The sequence below is a fragment of the Cetorhinus maximus genome, chromosome 3 (genome assembly GCF_964194155.1).
Source record: "Cetorhinus maximus chromosome 3, sCetMax3.hap1.1, whole genome shotgun sequence".
Classification (NCBI taxonomy): Eukaryota; Metazoa; Chordata; class Chondrichthyes; order Lamniformes; family Cetorhinidae; genus Cetorhinus; species Cetorhinus maximus.
The window spans coordinates 64,296,923-64,320,549 of record NC_135881.1 but is presented as its reverse complement, the minus strand read 5'-3'; positions in this window follow the sequence as shown (position 1 = coordinate 64,320,549).

Below are 23,627 nucleotides of genomic sequence, written 5' to 3'. Positions count from 1 at the left end.
CTGCAAATTCAGCAAATGGAAGCCCTTGCGGTTGACATAGTTGATCACTTGTTGCGATGGAGATCTGAGCGACATGAGTGCAGTTGATCGCAGCCTGCGCCTGTGGGAAACTCGAGATCTGGGCAAATCCAATCACTCTTGCATCCTGGCTGTCCTGGTCCCGGGCGGAATGCCTTCACGAATGTGGCATCCGTGACATCATGGATGCATTTGTAGGTGGAGGCTTGCGATATCCCACAGAGGTCACCTGTGGAGCCCTGAAAGGAGCCACTGGTGTAAAAATTGAGTACAGCAGTCACTTTCACAGCCACTGGCAGTGGATGCCCTCCATGTCCCTGTGGCGACAAATCCTGCAGTAGCTGGCAGATGTGACTGACCAGTTCCCTAGACATGCACAGCCTTTGGCGAGACTGGTTCTTGGTCATCTGCAGGAATGAAAGGCGGCCTCTATAGACCCTGGGACCAGTAATAGCTTGCTGTGCTTCTTCAATGGCGTGTGCCCCAGCCGCCTCTTCTTCCTGAGGGTGATGCTCCCTCCCTATGCCCAGCCTGGCGCCCCTGTCACTCTCTTCTCCTTCATCTCTGCTTTCTGTAAGCCATGAGGACAGAGATAAGGAGAAATTTTTTCTCACAGAGGGTTGTGCGATTTTGGAATTCTCTGCCTCAGAAGGTGGTGGAGGCGGGGTCATTGAATATTTTTAAGGCAGAGGTAGATAGAGTCTTGTTAGGCAAGGGAATCAAAGATGTTAGATGGGAACGTGGAAATCGAAACACAAGGAGATCCTCCGTGATCTTAATGAATGGCGGAGCAGGCTTGAGGGGCCGAATGGTCTGCTGCTGTTCCTATTTTTTATGTTCTTATGTCCTTATGTTCTTATGACTGCCTGAAACCTCACCCACCTCTCCACTCCACCTGACCAATTGGCGGCAGCTTTGCCCATTGGACTGCATGCTGTGCTCTCAGCTCAGGTGCAGGCACACTCCTAACCCATGCTGCAAGGCTGCACTGTTAGCTTGAACCATGAGGAAACTGGTCCAAACATGAATGCTGACATTACAAGAGGCTGTGAGCCCCTTCTCCATGGCCAGCTTTAATAAGGAGATTGTACAATGTGCCCAGTCGTCCACCTGTTCTGCAATCCACTAAAATGCTCATTACTTTACAGTCTGTGCCCGAGGGGTTAAAAGTTCAGGAACATTTGTTCGCAATTCCATGCCTCTGTGTTGCTTGAGGAGCAGGTAAGCTGGAGGCCCGACCCCAAGCATGTCAATGTGGCTGCGTCTGAACTGTCTCAGCTGCGGAGGAATGGTCACTTTATACAAGGTTCCCCTAATGCGTGGCCACTTCCCTCCCCCCACCCCCATGTTCTTGTGCAATACCATCAACCGCAGTGCAATCCTTTCCCACCCCCCCCCAAGCCACCTCAACTGCAGTGTAGCTCTTGTCCCCCCAACTTGCCTCAACAGCAGGGCAGCCCTTGCCCGGCACCGCACTGTTAGCCAGCCAGGAAAAAATGACTTGCCTGTGCCCTCGTCTAAATGCCTGAACCTTGAAGCCCAGCAGGTGACCCTGGCAAGTTCTGCGCAATGTTACTGTGCACTCACCTCCAAGTTCCCCTCGAAGTGCAGGCCGCCAAGTGCACACCTTATTTATACTGCTGTGAAACACGTTGGTGTGCAATCACGCCGACATGCTCGGATAATCCAGAGTGGGGGGATGATTCCAGCAGTCTGGACTAATAATGATATGCAGATGTATTACAATGAGGTTCCTGATGTCTGACGACAGGAAACGTGGCCCGCCATTGACGGGCAGAGTGGATGATTGCAAACTGGCTCCACGACATTGTGAAACCAATTTTTGGCCTTCTCACCATATTGTACGCTCACGCCACCACACACGCCCAATGCCAGTGGGCATGGAAAAAGCCACCCACAGTGTACTATTACTACTGGGAGAACTGCCAAACCTCAAGACTGTCTGAATTTATAAAGTCAGAGACTTGAGGTGGGGGAGCAGGGATTGCAAGAAATTGTCTTACTCCGTTGGAAAGGAAAGTTTTCTTTGGAGAAGGAAGGAGGATGTTGTATGTTGTAGTATGTGCCTACATGCCTTTGAACGTAAAGGAGCTCAGCAGAGCAAGGGATAATGTGGGACTGGAGAATAGCACCGCTCACAGTATGATGCATAGAGCCACATGGTAATAGACTGAGAGAACAGTCTAGAAAGAACACTCTGGAACCAGCATGCATGGAGGTAACTGCACCATGTATCCTGTAAACTGGGATGTGTAAATAATTAAAGGTTAACAATAAACGGTTCATGTTTAAATATACAAGTCTCAAGATTTCATCATTTAGACATCTAAAGAACCCATTTTATAACAGCTGGTGTTCTGATACATTGTGACTCGGTAACATGACTGCACTGCAACAGTAAAATCAGGCCCCCAGAATGTAAATTCTCACAACAATTAGTTCCTATTTCTTTACAAATACTATAACAATATAACAGTGCGGGTCTGTGAAGAAATTAGAGAATGTGACTGTCATGGGCAGATATGTGAGATGTGAATTGTACTTAAATTATGGTTACAATAGTAGAAAGTATGTGAACACGAGGAAAAGAAATTTTGTTGAAGTGTGGCACAGTGATTGCAAAACAGCACAAGGAAGTGAGTTGTGAGTGTTGTAATTAGCAACACTGTGAGTGGTGCAGTCGTGATGAGAAAGTATTTTAGTAGTCTTTTTATCTTCAGAACTCTAGTTAACTCTAATCACATCGTTGAACTGGGAGCAATGCTTCTGGCATTGATATGCTCAGCAATCTCTTCCTATTGCCTGCTGAGCATATGGTTGGTTGCTGGAGAGCTTGCTGGAAAAAGATGCTTTCCTCTCCTTTACTGCCTGCTTCTAGTGCAGCATCAGAGAATCTTGGTGTGTGCTAGCTTCCTCATTCAGCCATTTTTAAATCAGCTTGTTGTACAGTCTTTGCAATCAAAATGCCCTTTAAGAAGTGTCCTGAAATCTTGATATTGCTCCTCCATCCTCCCAACCTGATAGGTGTGCAGCCAATACATAGCAGATGGGCAGCGCTGGCCGTACCTGTAAATCATAGAGATCATTAGTACTAATTAGCATGGATTGTTGGGTCCCATGTCCAACCCCTGTTTTCGGGCACAATCCAATTTTTAGAATTAAATTTCTAAAATGACGACTTCTTGCAAATTCAATTGAGTGGGTCTTATCTCAAAAGTTTACATAACCCTGGTACATTTTAATAATCTCAATGTTTCTCATTATTCTTGATTTCAGAAAGCATGGTGTTAAGAGAGAACAGTCACACTGTTCTAAGAAGTAAATCTATTAAATACTCTGCTGGATAGGTTTCAGCACGTTAACATCAGGGGATGCAAATAAGCTTCAGTACACAAGAGGTACTGTTGATATCATACTCAGTTGTCTTGTGCTGATAGTTTTATATGTACATATTTTATTCAAATATCCAGTCTCCATAAGTAAATAATAGCACAGACATACATATTGCAATCAACATCTAATTGCAGATGTTATACCTTTTGGTCATATTTAATAGACAGAGATCAATGGCATTCCTGACAAAGGAGGACACCAACTATAATACATCTAGGTGTTCAAATTTAGTTTAAAAGAAAGAATGCATGTAGAGCTACCAAATTCATGAAAAGCTACCAAACCTCTAGGTAACAGTGGACTTTGAGCTGGAAGGAAAGAAATGAAAGTGCTGAAGCTGAAAATATAGCTAAAGAAAGGGGCTTTTAGCAACAAGTTGAACTATGGAGGGAGGTGATGTTGCAGAAGAATATGAAGAGTAAGATCCAAAGAACAGGTGTATAGCAGCTGAAACAGTGATATCTAACAGCAAAATGGAAGGAACAGAAAAAAAGGAAGAAACTGGTGTTGGAGAAGCTGAGGACCTGTGTGATGGCAGTTGCTGAGAGAGACCGGAGCTGAGGCAAGGAGGGAGTTTTTCTCTAATTCTAAGCCTGCCCATGTCACTGAGAGTGTTGCAATGACAATGCAGTGTTAAATAAATTACAAATATAAATTTCTAGGCCAGATTATGAAACTGGAAGAAAAGGAAACAGCTTTAGTTAGTCAATTGTCAATTATTCAATTGTGGGGGAGGAGTTACACTGGCAGAAATATCTTTAGTTAAAAAGTCAACCAGATGCCCAACAACATCCCCTATTTTATGTAAATAGGTGGAGACTAATTAGCTGGCCACATGAACTGAGGGCTGTAAAAATAATAATACATGGCTTGATTTTATTTTGTTTGGAGCAAAAACAGCTGAGTCTAACTTGTCGACTAAAATAAACTTAAATAGCTATGTTTGATAAGCAAAATAATATGGGTTTGTTGGAAAGCATTTTGTGCTTTCATTTTGCAGCCTAATTTTTCTGAGGAACTCGCCCATTGCAACAGCGTATCAGAAACTGTGGATGTGTTGCCTGTAATTTTCTGTTATTTAATGTGCCTCACCACTGGTGCATTTTTGTAAAATACAAATCAGCTTAAACAGGTTTGGAGGATGCTGGTATGTATCAAATTATTAGGAGATATTGAGCAATAATGCTCAGTCAAGCATCAACGCCAACATCTAAAGGGCTAAGTTTTCTCCTCTGTATTACCCAGCTTAAAGTTAGATATACATAAAGCATGTTACAGTATGGAGAGATATGAAAAGCAGATTATTTAAACAGCAAATATGTGTGTGTGAGAAGGGCCAGCAAGGTTAGAGAAAGGACAGCATGATTTAAAAATCCAAACAAAATATGCCAGGCCTGGTTTTCCTTGCATAAGGTATACCGGAAACAAAAGGCTTTATCAGTCTCAATCATACTTTCTGCCAGTGTAACTCCTCCCTCACAATTGACTTTTTCTGAAGTACATTGTTGTGCCAATGGGGTTGGGGGAAGGGGGGAATCCAAGTACAAATGTAAACATAAGGGGTAAAAATTCCTCAGTTAACTATTTTAACTAAATTATCAACCTGTTTAAAATAAATAGATCCATGAGTTTGTTTTTACAAAAATGCACAGAGGAACTTCGATTCCATAGGCATTAATTAAGTAGAAGACAGCTAGTTTCCTCTTTATCCTAACTACCAATTATGTCATGACATATTTAGCAAGTTGCTATTTGAAGTATTTTCACATAAAGAAAGCTGAGGGAGAGAACTTTAAGTACAGAGGTCTCCCAGATGTGTGATTTTGTTTTTTCAAAAAGTAAGGAATGTATCTTTAAATTATTAATCCTTTAGGCTCCAGCAGAGGCACATCTGAAGGGAAATTACTTCTTATGTTATAGTAGGAGATGTTTTTTTATTATACCCAAGGGTTGTGCCTTGTACCCAAAACATTTCACCACACCTTCATTAATGACTTCAATATAAGCCGCAGTCGGCATACTTTCCAGAGATCAGCAAATCGTATAAATTGGTCCCTGATTAGAGGATATAATGATCTGACAATATCACAAATTAATTACAGAATATACTTTTTCATCTGCATGTATCACCATAGCCATATGATGACTATGAAGCAAAGAAACAGTGAAAAATATGTTTCCTTTAGCATGGCCTTGCCTTTATCCTTTGAATGAAGTTATTTCACAGGGCTCTTGATTGTCGATCACAATGATATGGGGCTAATGTCACAAATGAACGAGACAGAATAGGGATGGGAAGTTTCCTTCCCTAAAGGATATTAGTGAACCAGTTGGGGTTTTACAGCTTCATGATCACTTTTTTATTCATAGCAGCTTTTTTTTAAGTGCCAGAGTTTTAAAAACTGAGATAAATTTCTTAAACTCCAATTGTAGGATTTGAATTCATATTTCTGATTTATTCATTCAAATTTCAGTATTTTTCCCTCAATATTTAAGTCAGAATCTTGCATTCGCCACATCTTTCTAGTCAGTGAATTTTCCTTTTACTCTTACCCTTCACTTTTGTTCTGCTAATTATCTTTCCATCCATCTGTCTCGATTCCTCTTATTTCATTTGCCATTATTGTTACCTCTTATGTAGCACCTTATCAAATTTTTTCTTTGAGAAACCTTAACCACTGCAAATCATGTATTCACTTACTTCTCTTATTTCTTCAAAGAATTTGATAAATGTGGTTAAGCACAATCTGCCTTTTAGAAATGTTTAGTCCAGCCTTAACTATTCTTCACTAAGTGATTAGTAAATTCATTCCATGGAGGGGTTCTCTTACACCTCCGTGTTGCTGGTAGAGAGTCTCATTCCTAGGCAGGGCAAATTGGTAATTTGGGTGTGTACTACTCGTGATCTTCTAACCATTAATTTTAGGGCGTTCCTGAAATAACCGTTGTCTGTATGGATTCTCTGCCAAATCCTAAGATAAGAAGCAACAAAGAAAATGAATAAGCAGCTGTTCTCTTTCAGGAGACTCAGACACTATTGACAATTACCATTCTCTCAGAATTGTGCAGCAGAACCACATCAGCAATGGCATCCATTCCTGCTGTACCTTAGTGTGAATTGTGAAATGGATGGTGTCAGTGGAGTCTGTTCTTATGGATCTATATTATTCTTCACTTAAGGCGTCCATCACCACATTCTACACTCGTATAAGACCAGGAAATGCTGATGCATTACAATTCGCCTTGACCATCTGTGTGAGGTCCTTGTACTTTTTCTGGCACTGCTGCCATGTCCTCGGGTGCAGAATCTGAGTATTAACATCTCTGGCAACGTGCCTCCCTCCTCAGGCCGGTGCGTGAGGGCTTACTGCCCACATGGGGAAATATAATGGCCCCCTTGGAGTCCACCTCACTTACCGGAGCCTCCAAGGCAAGAGCAGGCTGGCTGCAGACAACACTGCTGTCCCACCTCCCTGCAGTGTGAGGCCTTAGCTTTGTTACAATTGCCCATTAGGGAAGGAAAGCTGACCTCCTTACCCTGTCAGGCCTATATGCTCCTGCTGCCCTTTTATCAGTGGCAGATATCAGGGAGTTTGAATGGCCTGCCTTAGAGAGGTAGAGTGCTCAATTGACATATTCAAATTGGGTTCCTACAGTGAAATTGGGAGTCTATTTTGAAATTTATATCTGCTGGATGGGCTTCCCGGGAGCTGGGAAACTTGGCAGTGAAACCGAGGTGGGAGCTATCGGTTCCCCAAGGTAGGTTGTTGTTTCAGCACTCCTTGTGGGTCAGGAGGAGCAGAAGCCTTCCTCCAGGAACTTCAAGGAAGCTTTTGGCCTCCCCCAGCCCTGGCCTCTACCCACCCCCAAAGCCCACCTAGCTTCAGAGTAACTTCAACTTCAGTGTTTGCGATTACGGAAACATGCCTGCAGGGTGAACAAGGCTGGGAACTGAATATCCAAGGGTACTCGATATTTAGGGCAGACAGACAAAAAAGAAAAGGAGGTGGCGTGGGATTGTTAGCTAAGGATGAAATTGGTGCGATAGTGAGAGAGGATATTGGCTTAGAAAATCTAGATGTAGAACCAGTCTGTGTAGAGCTAAAAAGCAACAAAGGGCGGAAAACATTAGTGTGAGTTATCTATAGACTTGCAAACAGTAGTGACAAGGTAGAGGATAGCATTAAACAGGAAATTAGAGATGCATGTAACAAGGGCGCTACAGTAATCATGGGCTTTTAATCTACATATAGACTGGTGAAATTAAATTAACAATAATACTATGGCAAATGAATTCCTGGAGTGTGTACAAGATGGTTTTTTAAACCAGTATGTCAAGGAACCGACAAGGGAACAGGCTATCCTAGATTTGGTATTGTTTAATGAGAAGGGTTTAATTAATAATCTTGTTGTGCAGGGTCCTTTAGGGAACAGCGACCATAACATGATAGAATTATTCATTAGGATGGAAAGTGAAGTAGTCCAACCAGAAAGGAAACTACAAAAGTATGAGGCATGAGTTGGCTAAAGTAGATTGGGGAATTTCATTCAAAGGCAATGGATAGACAATGCAGATAGATAATGGCTGATATTTAAGGAACAAATGTAAGCATCGCAATAGTTATACATTCCTTGCTGGTGCAAAAACACAACAGGAAAAGCAGCCCAACCATGGCTAATAAAAGAAATTAAGGATAGTATTAGATTCAAAGAGGAGTCAAATAAAGTTTCTAGATAAAGTAGTAAGCCTGATGATTGGGAGCAATTTAGAATTCAGCGAAGAAGGACCAAGAGATTGATTAAGAGGGTAAAAATAAAGTATGAGTAAACTTTCAAGGAACATAAAAGTAGACTGTAAATGCTTCTATAAGCATGTAACAAGAAAAAGATTAGTGAAGACTAATCCTTACAGGTCCCTTACAGTCTGAAATGAGGGAATTTATAATAGAAAACAAGGAAATGGCAGAGCAATTAAACAACTACTTTAGTTCTGTTTTCACAGAGGAAGACACAAATAACTTCCCAGAAATACAAGGGAACCAAAGGGCTGGTCAGAAGCTGGAATTGAAGGAAATTAGTGTTACTAAAACAATAGTGCTGGAGAAATTAATGGGCTGATTGCCGATAAATCCCCAGGACCCAATAATCCACATCGCAGGGTACTAAAGGAAGTGGCTATGGAAACTCTGGATACGTTGGTTGTCACCTTCCAAAATTCTATAGATTCTGGAACAGTCCCGGCAGATTGGAGGGTGGAAAATGTAACCCCACTATTTAAAAAAGGAGGGAGGGAGAAAACAGTGAATTACAGACCTGTTAGCTGAACATCAGTAATAGGGAAATGCTGCAGCCTATTGTAAAGGGTGTGATAACAGGACAGTTAGAAAATATCAACAGGATGAGACAAAGTCAACATGGATTTATAAAAGGGAAATCATGTTTGACAAGCCTACTGGAGTTCTTTGAGGACTTAACTAGCAGAATAGATAAGGGAGAATCAGTGGATGTAGTGTTTTTGGATTTTCAGAAAGCTTTTGATAAAGTCCCACATAAGAGGTTTGTGTGTAAAATTAAAGCACATGGGATTAGGGGTAATAAAATGGCATGGGTTGAGAATTGGTTAATAAACAGGAAACAGACGACTGAATTTTTCACCCCTGGGCGGGTGTGACCCGAACAGGAGTAAAATAGTGCTCGATGATGTCGTGTGAGCGTCCCGACGTCATCGTGCACTCGCGCGATATTTCGCTCAGAGGGCGCGCACAGGTGCCTGCCATTAATTAACAGGCCACTTAAGACCATTGACAACCCAATTGTCTGTGATTTTTTTGTTGTCCATGCAGGTTACTGCTTGTTGCATGGGCAAAAATGAGCAGTCGGCCAGCCGACATTTTCTCAAACCTCATTCGAGGGCGGGATTAGGGGAGGTGATGGTAAAGTGGTATTGTCGCTAGACTAGTAATCCAGAGACACAGGGAAATGCTCTGGGGTCCCGGGTTCGAATCCTGCCACGGCAGATGGTGGAATTTGAATTCAATAAAAACCTGGAATTGAAAGTCTGATGATGACCATGGAACCATTGTCGATTATTGTAAAAACCAATTTGGTTCACTACTGTCTTTTAGGGAAGGAAATCTGCTGTCATTACCTGGCCTGACCTATATGTGAATCCTAACCCACAGCAATGTGATTAATCTTAAATGCCCTCTGAAATGGCCCAGCAAGCCATTCAGTCATAAAAAGGAATTAAACCGGACAGACCACATGGCATCAAACTAGGCACCAGAAATGACAATGGCAATCTCAGCCCTGTCAACACTGCAAAGTCCTCCTTACTAACATCTGGGGGCTAGTGCCAAAATTGGGAGAGCTGTCTCACAGACGAGTCAAGGAACAGCCTGACATAGATGACCTTGGTGGTCATCTTCTGGTCAGCATAGCCTGTGCTGGCCCCACCTGGGAGGGAGCGGCCAATGCCACGCCTGGCATCTCCCCAGTTGCCGCAGCCTTATCAGATGCCACAGTCACTGGCAGAGGGGCAGAGGAGCTGCTGCCGTCATCTGAAGCGCCCTGAGAGGAGCCTACAAAGATGACAGGCAGCTCGTGCGCCAACATGAGGTCGTTCCGGACCTCCCTGCACTCCATTGATGGACTTGCGCCTAGCTGGGATACTGGGTGCCTCATCCATCTCCCGCACTGACACTGACCGCTTGAGATCAGTGCCTGTGTGAGGGCTTGCAGGTCCAAGTGCAACCCCAGGAACCTCTGATTCTGCTCCTGGAGATGACTCTGGATGAGAGTGGCCGCTCTCTCAATGGAAGAGGCAATGCACTCGCCCATAATGGTCAACGCAGTGCTCATGCTCCACATGGACTCCTCCATCACGGAGACCATGGCTCGCAGACCCTCATGGATCTCCGTCAGATCCTCCTGCACATCTGACTGGACATCCAGCATCTGCCGCCTAATGGATGACTCCAGAGGCTCATCAGCCTTCGACTGAGCATCGTCCTGGTCCCTAGCAGTCTTCCAACTGCCAGCACCTGGGCACTCTCTGCCTCTGCCTGCACCTCAAGCGAGTGTTTAGTGCCCTCACCCATGTGCACCGAGATGCTAGCCACCGATCTAATGCCCAATGATGTGCTGGTATCTACACTGGTGCCTGCTCCAGAGAGCGGGTATGATACAGGTGACAGTGACGCCCAGTGGTCCTCTGGCGTCAGGGGTGGACCTTCGGGGTCTGCAGGTGGGATACCTGCTGATGAACCTAAAAGGGAGAACAAGGACATATCATTAGTTAAAGTCATCACACTGTCACTGTGCATACCAGGCACCCTGGTGAGACAATGGAGATCTGCATCATGGTGCCATTGTCTTCCAGCGATCAATGGGGAATCCAGGTTCGTGGCTCCATCAATAAGGATACTAAAATGGTTGCACAATCCGAAAGTTTCAACTCTGTGCACTGCGCTTTTACCTTCAACTGGCACACCCCACCCCCCAACTCACCACACCTGGTTGCACGAGGAGCGTGCCAGCTCTTCATCTCCAGGGCATCTTGCTTGAAGCGGAAGAGGTTGGCCAGGCCTCTGCCTGTACGTGTCCTCTCGGCTTGGTTATGGCTTGCCTTCTCCTGAAAGGACAGAGGAGCGTTGATTAGTCCATTCTCTACCTGCAGCCTGGCTAACCCCACCTGAGGAGCACCTCACAGGGCATATCCGGGTCATGGCCCTCGAGCCGCAAGGCACTCAGCCCTAGCAGCCAGGGCTCACCCTCTTGGCCAGCTCCAGCGTGATTGACAGTTGACACTCAGACTCTAGCACCCCTGAGCTCTACGGGGGGGTGGCCACACCTTAACGCTCCTGCACACTGACTCAAGCCAACACCATACTCACCCTACCTGAGCACAGCAGGCCATTGAAGTGCTTCTGGCATTGCACCCATGTGTGCTGCACCATGTCATGGCTGCTCATCTGGGCTGCCACCGGGCTCCCATGCCATCTTGGTGAGGTGAGGTGCGGTGGCCTCCCCCTCCCATCCTGTCAGAGTCCCTCCTGGCAGCCACCTCCTTCAGCAGATGGCAAGGCACTCATCCAAAAAGCGGGGGGCCGTGTGCCCACCCAACTTGCCCTCCTGCCTGGCATTTGCTGCCGCACTCAAGTGCATCTTCAGAACGGCAGCCAAGTGTCCTTCCCCGGCAACCTTTCTGGGTGTGCCTGAGCCATCTTTATACCAGCCGCTGGGTCACCATTGGACCCGGCGGCAAACAGACCCCCACCCCCACTCGGCCCTTCCCGGCCAGTGACAAGCTGTGTTTTATGCTTGGCAGGCCTTAATTAGCCCGCCAGCGTGAGATCATTGTCAAGCCCGATCGCGGGCGGCATCTGTTTCACAGTTGTGTCCACCGGAGAGGGCAAAATCCAGCCCAGAATGTAGGAGAAAATGGGTCTCTTTCGTAGTGGCAGGCAGTGACTAGTGGGGTACCGCAGGGATCAGTGCTTAGACCCCAGCTATTCTCAATATATATCAATGATTTGGATGAGGGAACCAAATGTAATATTTCTAAGCTTGTTTACAACACAAAACTTGGTGGGAATGAGAGCGATGAGGAGGGTGTTAAGCAGCTTCAAGGCGATTTAGATAGGTTGAATGAGTGGGCAAATACATGGCAGATGCAGTATAATGTGGATAAGTGTGAAGTTATCCACTTCAGTAGGAAAAGCAGAATGGCAGAGTATTATTTAAATGGTGATAGATTAGGAAAAGTTGATGTCCAAAGGGACCTGAGTGTCCTTGTCAACAAACATTGAAAGCTATCATACAGGTGCAGCAAGCAGTTAAGAAGGCAAATGGTACATTGACCTTCATTGTGAGAGGACTTGAGTACAGGAGCAAGGATGTCTCACTGCAGCTGTACAGGGCCTTGGTGAGGCCACACCTGGAGTATTGTGTGCTGTTTTGATCTCCTTACCTAAGAAAGGATATACTTACCATAGAAGGAGTGCAATGAAGGTTCACCAGACTAATTCCTGGGATGGCAGGATTGTCTTATGAGGAGAGATTGGGCTGACTAGGCCTGTATTCACTGGAATTCAGAAGAATGAGAGGTGATCTCATTGAAACGTATAAAATTCTGACAGGGATGGACAGACTGAATGCAGGGAGGATATTTCCTCTGGCTGGGGGGTCCAGAACAAGGGGTCACAGTCTCAGGATATGGGGTAGACCATTTAGGACTGAGATAAGGAGAAACTCCATCACTCAAGAGGGTGGAACGTATGGAATTCTCTACCGCAGAAGGCTGTGGAGCCAAGTCACTGAATATATTTAAGATGGAAATAGATTTCTGGGCTCCAAAGACATCAAGGGGTATGGGGAGAGCACAGAAGTATGGCATTGGCATACAGGATCAGCCATGATCATATTGAATGGCGGAGCAGGCATGAAGGGCTGAATGACCTACTCCTGCTCCTAGTTTCTATGTTTCTATGCTTCTAACAGATCCATCATCTTTTTCACATAAGGAGGCCTTTACAGGGCTTGAAAAGACAATAAAGTCTATGAAGATATAATTTCCCTGCTTAGAACACTAACTTTCATTCATAAAATCTTTATTCAGAAAGATCTATTGATAGCAAGATAACCGAGCATGTAGTTTGGTGCCAATGGAAATAATTTATCTAATGGGGATCACAGCAGTGTTAATGTTGTAGGATCTAGGACAGAACCAAGATTTGGGAAAACACAAATGTCAAGAAAATAATTCCAACTTAACTAAAAACAGAAGGGATATGTTTTTATCCAAGGGTGTTTCAGAGCTCTTGGGTGCTACAGTACTCTTGGCTTCTTTCAGGGACAGAGTAAGTACTTCAATGACAATGGATGCCAGAATGGGAAAGAAGGTGATGTTTGACAAACCTGTTAAAGTTCATTGAGCAGATGATAGATATGGTGCACAAATGAAGCAGAACTTCTTCCCCTTTATATTCCAACCCTTTTGAGCTAAAAGCCAACATTCCATCTGCCTTTTATGATTAATTTTTGTAAGTAGCTTTTAGTGATTTGTGTGTGGGGGCGGGGGTGGTGGGGGGGTGGGTGGGGGGTGGAGTGTGCAGGGGGCACTTCTATCCTTTTGCTCTTTCACAGTTTCCAGACTCTCCAGTTTTTGCCATTAAGAAAATATTCTTGAATTCAAAGTGGATTAGCTCACATTGACACCTTTTTCTTCCTAACTTTGTTACATTTACAAATTTGGATATAGAAATCCCTATTTCTTCTTCAAGTCATTGATATATATGGTAAAAAGCTGAGGTACCTGGGAAATGTCATTTATTACATTCCACTAATCTTCTCTCCCAAGCAATTACTAACCCATGTCCCAAGATTACCTTTAATTCTATATGCTATAGTTTTGCTAATAATGGTCCAAATCGTCCAGTATCTGTATTGTCGAAATCTGGACATAAGTTGGGAAATGCATGTCAGGACCCTGCGAAATTCCTGGCGCACACACGTGCTGAAATTGACCAGGAAAGTTAAACTTGTGATGGGCTGATTTGCGTTGCCTGGGACACTGTGAAAGTCTCCGACACTGAGCTCAGCGTCTGAGCCTTGGGCTAGAGAGAAGTGATGTTTCCAGGAGGCCCTCAAAGAATGCACTGCAAAACTAATGGGATGAGATAGCCATGCCCAACATTATATGCATCGCCTCACCCTCAGACACTTACCACTGCTCCGAGCCTCACACCCACTCTCGCAACTTCCATATACTTCCATCTATTCAGCAATGTCAGTTGCATCATATAAACACGTTGCGCGGAATCGTCCCAGATTTGCACCAAGTGTGGTAGCCGGCAGGTAAAATGACATTTTACCTGCCGGCTGCAATGGCGGCTTTTCACGCTGTATTGTCCCAAACTTGCCACTTTAATTATGCATTCCCGGGAAACGCGCCATTTCCACGGTGGGCGGGCTCTCATTCGCCCACCTCACCGTCACCAGGCTGCTTCATCATGTCAGGCAACACATTTAAGGTACAGCCGTGCTCAGTGCTCCCAGCCCAGGACTGCAGCAAAGAAGACATGTGCCCCACACATACACTGGGAAACCCTCCTTCCCCAGTACAGCTCTCATCCTGCAGCCTCTTCCCTTGCCTGAGGCCACTTCTCCCCCTTCCCCAAGCAAGATCTTGTCCTGCAACCATTAAAAAGCCACCCACATATGGCAAATCTGGTGGGTAGATTCCCACCGTGAGCCCCCTAAAAGCGATGTGGTCTGTGAAGCCTGGCGCTGATGACTGCGGGTGCTGACCAAAGCAAGGTAGGCAAACAAACCTGGAGGTCTCGAGTGAAGTGCAGCCCACCAGGTGCACACCTTATATATGCTGATGTGAAACTCGTTTTCCCACCGACGTGAGCGGACGATCCAGCAGGGTGGGATGAACTAGCGGGCTGGCCTTAAAATGATATGCTGCTGTATTACAATGAGGTTCCCGACGTCTGATGGCAGGGAACGCAGTCTGCCATCGGCGGGCGAAGCGGATGATCGCAAACTGGTTTCACAAACGATTTTTGGCCTTCTCGTCATATTGTCCACTCACGCTGCCGAGCACACCCGACACTGCGGGCAAGGAAAATCCCAGGCATTGCAACGGACTCCCTGATGCTCTTCCCTCTCTCTCGCAGGATAAAGTTGCACATAACAGGAGAGAACAGCAGAGAAATGGCAGGGGAAAGTCAAGCTTGTATCTCCTGTGTTACTTAGAAGAGACGGTGCTGCAAATTATTGAGCCAGCAGTGACTGGGGTCATTGCAATCAGTGTTGCCAAAGGCAATTGGGACAATGGTATGTTCCAGCCTGATGCACTTTCACAAATCCCGCTTCACCTTCATCCCACCATCTTAATTCTGCTTCTCTCATTGCAGATCCTGTCAGACCTACTGAATTCTTCCAGCACTTTCTCTTTTTATTTCACATTTTGCACACATTATATCCCCATCTGCCAAATTTTTGCCCACTCATTTAAATCTTTTGTAGACTCAAAATCACTTTGTAAACTCTAAATGTCGTTACGAGGCTATGCCCCTTTCATTTTGAAAATATTCATTTTAGATTTTCAGCGGACTGGCAATTTTGCAACTTGGACTGAAACAGAGCAAACTGCTTAAAAGCTCAAGGCCCCATTCCATGTGAAGGTGAGAAACCAACAGGGAGAGAGCAACATTTCCCATAATTCAGATACCCATCGAAACTCGTAACTGTCTAAGGAAGAGACATTAAAAATGCAAAGTACTAAATATTGAAACAATGGCTGCCCCAAACAAACATACCCAAAACCTCTTGGAAATACATAACGGGTGAAGTATTTCACAGCAAGACTGCTAGCCACTAGAGTGAGATTGTATGTGACACAGGCAATGTCAAAAAATCTTCAGCAAAGGAAACAAGCTAAGGGCTGTTCTCTCTCCATCTCCCTCTTTTGGAAAAAGAATGTCGACCAGGCCGAGAAGCAAACCCTATCAGAAACCTACCAGTGATCTGAGATCTCATAATAATTGCAACATCATCCACATTTGACAGCATCCAAGAAACCAGCGAACCTAAATCATCTGCAATGCTTAAAGTCTATGCCCCATGGACATTCAAAGGACATTTACCCCAATATCCTTTTACCTTTTCTTTATTGGACTCAACTCCCCTTATTTCTGATACCTATATGTGTGTGTGGGCCCAAATGGCTGCATGAGGTCCAAATGGTTAATATCACATTTTTATTACTTTTCTTGAGTTTAATGGTTAGTAAATTGGCTCTTTGACTCTAGAAAACCTTGTTTGATTGACTCATCATTGCTCACAGTGTAAATAGCTAAATACATTCTAATTTGGAAAAGGCATATCCTTGTCAAAAGGGAACTTAAACCTTTGTACTGAGCAACCAAGGAGGTTGAATAGAGGGTGTCGTGGTGTCTTACAGTCACTCCACCATATTTGTTTAGGGTCTCAATGTAGACCTCAAGGCATTCGTCTCTGTGCTATCTGTGCTAAGCAAGATATGGAAACTGACGAGCAAACTGGTCGAACACAATTACATGAAGTTTTTACCAGCAACAACTATATAAAGCTCTGCACAGGCCTTGACCTAGCCTGGGACCTAACAGTTACATAGGCTGATTACGTGACTATATGCTTGACTCATAAGGTATACATAAAGTCATACTGATACAGATTCACAGATACAAGTGAACATCTGCAGTAGAGATCACAGGCAATAGTGAACATCTAACATGGAGGCTGTATCCTTTATAGTCCAGACTTTCACACGGCGATGTCATAGTGATGCCACTATACAGTGGGGGAGGCAGTGGTGTAGTGGTGTTGTCACTAAGTCAGCAATGCAGAGACCCAGGGTAATAATCTGGGGACTCAGGTTTGAATCCCACCACGGCAGATGGTGAAATTTGAATTCAATAAAAATTGGGAATTAAAAGTCTAATGATGACCGTGAAACCATTGTTGTTTGTCGCAAAAACCCATTTGGTTCATTAATGTCCTTTAGGGAAGGAAATCTGACGTCTTTACCTGGTCTGGTCTACATGTGACTCCAGACCCACAGTAATGTGTTTGACTCCTAAATGGCCCAGAAAGGCACTCAGTTGCTTCAAACCACTTAAAAGCCTAAAAAGAACGAAACCAGACGGAACACCCGAAATTGACCTAGGCACTGGAAATGACAATGGCAAATTCAACCATGTCAACTCTGCAAAATCCTCCTTATTCACATCTGGGGTTTAGTGCAAAAATTGGGAGAGTTGTCTCACAGACTAGTTCAGCAACAGCCTGACATAGTCATCCTCACGGAATCATACCTTACAGATAATGTCCCAGACACCACCATCAGCATCCCTAGGTATGTCCTGCACAATCGGCAGGATAGACCCAGCAGAGGTAGTGGCACAGTGGTAAACAGTCAGTAGGGAGTTGCCCTGGGATTCCTCAAGGTCGTCTCTGGACCCTATGAAGTCTCTTGGCATCAGGTCAAACATGGGCAAGGAAACCTCCTGCTGATTACCACATACTGCCCTAATGCAGCACCAGGCATACCTAAAAAGGTGTCCACCTGGTGAAGCTACAACAAAAGACTGCTTGTATGCCAAATGGCATAAGCAGCGAGCGATAGACAGAGCTAAGTGATTCCACGTCCAACAGATCACATCTAAGCTCTGCAGACCTGCCACATCCAGTTGTGAATGGTGTTGGGACATTTAAACAACTCACTGGTGGAGGAGGCTCCACAAATATCCCCATCCTCAATAATGGAAGAGTCCAGCACCTCAGTGCAAAAGATAAGGCTGAAGCATTTGCAACAATCTTCTGCCGGAAGTGCTGAGTGGATGATCCATCTTGAACTCCTCTGGAGGTCCCCAGCATCACAGATGTCAGTCTTCAACCAATTCGATTCACTCCACGTGATATCAAGAAATGGCTGAAGGCACTGGATAGTGCAAAGACTATGGGGCCTGACAATATTCTGCCAACAGTGCTGAAGACTTGTGTTCCAGAACTTACCGCGCCCTAGCCAAGCTGTTCCAGTACAACTACAACACTGGATCTACCTGGCAATGTGGAAAATTTCCCAGGTATGTCCTGTACACAAAAAGCAGGACAAGTCCAACCCAGCCAATTACCGCCCCATCAGTCTACTCTCCATCATCAGTAAAGAGATAAAAGGGGTCATCAACAGTGCTATCAAGTGGCACTTGCTTAGCTCAGTTTTGGTTCCACCAGGGCCACTCAGCTCCTGGTCTCTTTACAGCCTTGGTTCAAACATGGACAAAAGAGCCGAACTCCCAGGATTAAGTGAGAGTGACTACCCTTGACATCAAAGCTGCATTTGACCGAGTGTGGCATCAAGAAGCCTGCGCAAAACTGGAGTCAATGGGAATCAGGGTGAAAACTCTCCACTGGTTGGAGACATACCTAGCACAAAGGAAGATGGTTGTGGCTGTTGGAGGTCAGTCATCTCAGCTCCAGGACATCACTGCAGGAGTTCCTCAGGGTAGTGTCCCAGGCCCAGCCATCTTCAGCTGCTTCATCAATGACCATCCCTCCATCATAAGGTCAGAAGTAGGGATGTTCGCTGATGATTATACAATGTTCGGCACCATTCGTGACTCCTCACATGTGGCAGCTGTCCAAATGCAGCAAGACTTGGACAAGATCCAGGCTTGGGGCTGACAAGTGGCAAGTAGCATTCGTGCCACAGGTAATGACTATGTCCAACAAGAGACAATCTAACCATCGCCCTTTGGCAATGACGTTCAATGGCATTACCATCGCTGAATCCCCAATATCAACATCCTGGGTATTACCATTAACCAGAAACTGAACTGGACTAGCCATATAAATACTGTGGCCACAAGAGCAGGTCAGAGGCTAGGAATCCTGTGGAGAGCAACTCACCTCCTGACTCCCCAAAGCCTGTCCACCATCTACAAGGCACAAGGCAGGAGTGTGATGGAATATTTTCCACTTGCCTGGATGAGTGCAGCTCCCACAACACTCAAGAAGCTTGACACCATCCAGGACAAAGTAGCCCGCTTGATTGGCAACCCATGCACAAACATTCACTCCCTCTATCACTGACATATAGTGGCAGCAGTGTGTACCATCTACAAGATGCACTGCAGGAATTCACCAAAGATCCTTAGACAGCACCTTACAAACCCACAACCACTTCCATCTGGAAGGACAAGGGCAGCAGATAGATGGGAACACCATCACCTGGAAGTTCCCTTCCAAGGCACACACCATCCTGACTTGGAAATATATCACCATTCCTTCACTGTCACTGATTCAAAATCCTGGAACTCCCTCCCTAACAGCACTGTGTGTGTACCTATACCACATGGACTGCAGCAGTTCAAGAAAGCAGCTCACCACGACCTCCTCAAGGGCAATTAGGAATGGGCAATTAATGCTGGCCTAGCCAGCGACGCCCACATCCCATGAATGAATTTTTAAAAGTAGTCATATAAATACTGTGGCTACAAGAGCTAGTCAGAGGCTAGGAATCCTGCAGCGAGTAACTCACCTCCTAACTCCCCAAAGCCTGTCCATCACGTACAAGGCACACGTCAGGAATGTGCTGGAATACTCTCCACTTGCCTGGATGAGTGCAGCTCCAACAATACTTAAGAAGCTTGACACCATCCAGGATGAAGCAGCCCACTTGATTGGCAACCCATCCACAAACAGTCACTCCCTCCATTACTGATGCATAATGCCAGTGTGTACCATCTACAAGATGCACTGCAGGAACTCTCTAAGGGTCCTTAGACAGCACCTTCCAAACACACGACCGCTACCATCTAGTAGGGCAAGGGCAGCAAACAGATGGGAACACCACCACCTGGAATGTCCCATCCAAGCCACACACCATCCTGACTTGGAAATATATCAGCTGGATCAAAATCCTAGAACTCCCTCCCTAACAGCATTATGGGTGTGCTACACCACATGGACTGCAGCGGTTAAAGTAGGCAGCTCACCAACACCTTCTCAAGGGCAATTAGGGATGACAATAAATGCTGGGCTAGCCAGCATCACCCACACCCCATGAATGAATGAAAAAAGCTTCTTAAAGGTACATGTCATTGTCTGCATTGGCATGCATGAAACACAGGGGAGCCAGTTCACCATTTCTCACCTGGCCATAACAATGTCCTCTTGACAATTTGCTTTCCTATCTATCTTTGTTTTATCAGCAAATTTAGCAACCATACATTTGGTCCCCTCATCCAAGTCATTGATATAGATTGTAAAAAGTTGGGGTCCCAGCACTCATTCCTGTGGCAATCTAATAGCAATCTATAGCTTGCTAAACCAGAAATGGCCCATTTATCCCTACTCTCTGCTCCCCATTAGCTAACCAATTTTTTATCCATGCTAACATGTTACCCATCCCACACCATGAGCTGTTATTTTGTGTCGCACCTTATTAAATGCCTTTTGTAAATCAAGTACACCATATCCACAGGTTCCCCTTTATCCACCTTCTTGTTTCTTTCTCAAAGAACTCTACTAAATTAGTCAAAACCATGTTGACTCTGCCTGATTGTATTCTGATTTCAACCCTCATGCCACTAGAAAAATCTTCTCCTTATTAATTCTTTTAAAACCCTACATGATTTTGAACATTGAATCTCCCCTAGTCTTTCTGTGATCACAGGAAAACATTCCTGGACATTTACAATAGGTGGGCTTCACTTCCTCTAGAGTGTTTGGATACAATGCCTGCTGCAGGCCTCCCAAGTGCCGATCCCATCCTTCCTGTAAAATCTTCCATTTGAAGATGTCCTAATTTTGTTACTTTGTGTATGTGACTTTGTAGAAGAATCTTGGCTAGTTTCCAACAACTAAATGTACACATTGTTTGCTAACTTGTTGAGCAGTCTAACTATACCGTTCTTTTATTGTAAACATCTGTCCCAGTTTGCGACGGGTGGGCTGGAGTTCAAAGATGAAGTTACATAACATCTATATACATCAATAAAAAAGCCGGTATATTTTCTTTGAACTCACTGCTAATGTGCATCTGAACTCAATTATGAGTTTTTTCATAATTCATGACTGACAGTACGCCCAAATTACAACACTAAGCAAGGATCTTTCAACATATTTGGGTGTTGTTTTCAATCATTCTCGGTACATGAATGTAATGTTGGCTGAGGTTAATGTTTCTTGTTCATTCCTAGTTGCCCATGTAAGTCGGCAGTGGGCTTTCTTGAACTGTTGTGTGTAGTGCTTGCTATGCCATTTCACAGGGGCAGCTAAGAATCAATCAAGTTGTGGGACTGAAGTCTCATATACATAGGAACATAGGACTTAAGAGCAGGATTAGGTCATTCAGCCCTGTGGTCCTGTTCCACCATTCAATAAGATCATGGTGAACTGGTTCACTGGTTGTGGTCTCAGTGCCATTTCCCTGCCACAACCCTTGACTCTCTTGTCTACCAGAAATCTATCTAACTTTGCCTTGAAAATATTCAATGAAACAGCCTCCACTGCTTTCTGGGTTGAGAATTCCACAGACTAACGACCCTCTGAGAGAAAAACATTCTCCTCATCTCTATCTTAAAAGAGGGACCTCTTATTCTTAAGCTGTGTCCCCTAGTCTAGTCTCCCCCACAAGAGGAAACATCCTCCCAGTATCCACCCAATCAAATCCCCTCAGAATCTTAAATGTTTCAATAAGATCACCTCTCATCCTTCTAAATTCTGATGGTTATAGGCCCAACCTGTTCAACCTTTCTTCATAAAATAATCCCTTCATCCCTGGAATGAGTCCAGTCAACCTTTCTGAACTGCTTCTAGTGCACTTACATCCTTTTTCAAATAAGGAGACCAAAACTGTATACAGTATGCCAGATCTGACCTCACTAATGCCCAGTAAAGCCGCTGTAAAAGTTCTCTACTTTTATATTCCATTCCCTTTGCAACAAAGGCCAACATTTGACTTCCTAAACTCTTGCTATCCTACAAATTAACTTTTTGCAATTCATGTACCAGGACACCTGGAATCCTCTGTACCACCGAATTTTGCAATCCCTCTCCATTTAAATAATATGCTGCCAACATGGACAAGTTCACATTTTCCCATATTGTATTCCATCTGCCAAATTTTTGTCCACTCACTTAACCTACCTATATCCCTTTATAGACTCTTTACATCCTCTTGGCAACTTAATCTCTGACATACCTTGGTGTCATCAGCAAATTTAGCTACCATACATTTTCTCCCTTCATGCAAATCATTGATATAGATTGTAAATAGTTGAGGGCTCAGCACTGACCTCTGTGGCACTCCACTAGTTAGAACTTGCTAACCTGAAAATGACTGTCTTATCTCTACCCTCTGATTCCTGTTATCTAACCAATCCTTTAATCATGCTAATATGTTACCCCCTATACCATGAGCTCTTATCTTGTGTAGTAACCTCTGATGTGGCACCTTATTAAATGCCTTTTGGAAATCCTAGTATACATATCCACAGGTTCCCCTTTACCCACCTTGCTTGTTACTTCTTTGAAAAAAGCTAATAAATTAGTGAAGCACAATTTCCCTTTCATAAAACCATGTTGACTCTGCCTGATTTTATAATTTTTAAACATCTCTTGCTATTACCTTCTTAGTAATGGATTCTGGCAATTTCCCTATGACAGATGATGGGCTAACTATTGGCCAGTTGGCCTAACAGAACTTCGGCTGTTCGCAACAGTTAGAGTTCCAACTGTACTCAACCATTCTGTGCTTGTTGGACTCAGAACATAGTGTTCAACATCAGATGTGATTCTGTGATTGGACAGCACTTAGTGAACAATCCTGAGCAAGTTAAGAATTACACTAACAACCATTTAAGATTATCAGTCAGGATCGGATGTGGCTCACTTATGCTTACTAGAAGTTACATATATTCAAATGCAAGGCACTTCCCTCTGAAAGTAGAATAGTATTTTTTAATTAAACGAAAGCCTGGGGGAAATCAGAACAAGGAGCCATTGGTAGGGAGACATTCTTGGGAGTTTATTTACAATAGTCAACATTATGTACAAGTGATTAATGCCCAGGCTGTGCAACTACATCTTATTAACCTTCCTAACCCTACCGCTACGTCTTGCTGCTCTCCCAACATCCACAGCGGAGGTGGAGGCAGCCTGCTGACTGTGGCGCACTGTCTGTGATGACCTTGGCAGAAGTACTCTGGAGGGCCGAAACCTGGAGGGCCCCGGCTTGCTTTCAGGGTCCTGCTGTGTGGCAGTGGCACCCTCCTCGGCCTGTGGAGCTGGATCTGCTGGGGTTACAGGAAGTGGGGATTCTGATGGGGTGGACGTTCCCAGAGTCACATGGGTGGTTGGGCTCAGGATGTGCACCTGCTGGTCCTCCCCTCTATGAGTGCCTGAGGCTCCCTGGCTGACTCCTTGAGGAGAAGGCATAGCTGGAGGGAGATTGAGTTGCCCTGCACCCCTATCACTTTGAAATTGTTGGAGGTCGACTGTGGCGTCAGTAATGGAGTTCAGCCCATGGAGTAGCGCACGACCAATATCTTAAACCAAGGTCTCCATGGCATCCTACCAGCGTTGATCTTGGTGTGCCAGTGCTATCACCTCAGCCTGAAGGTGGAGGGAGTCCTCCATCG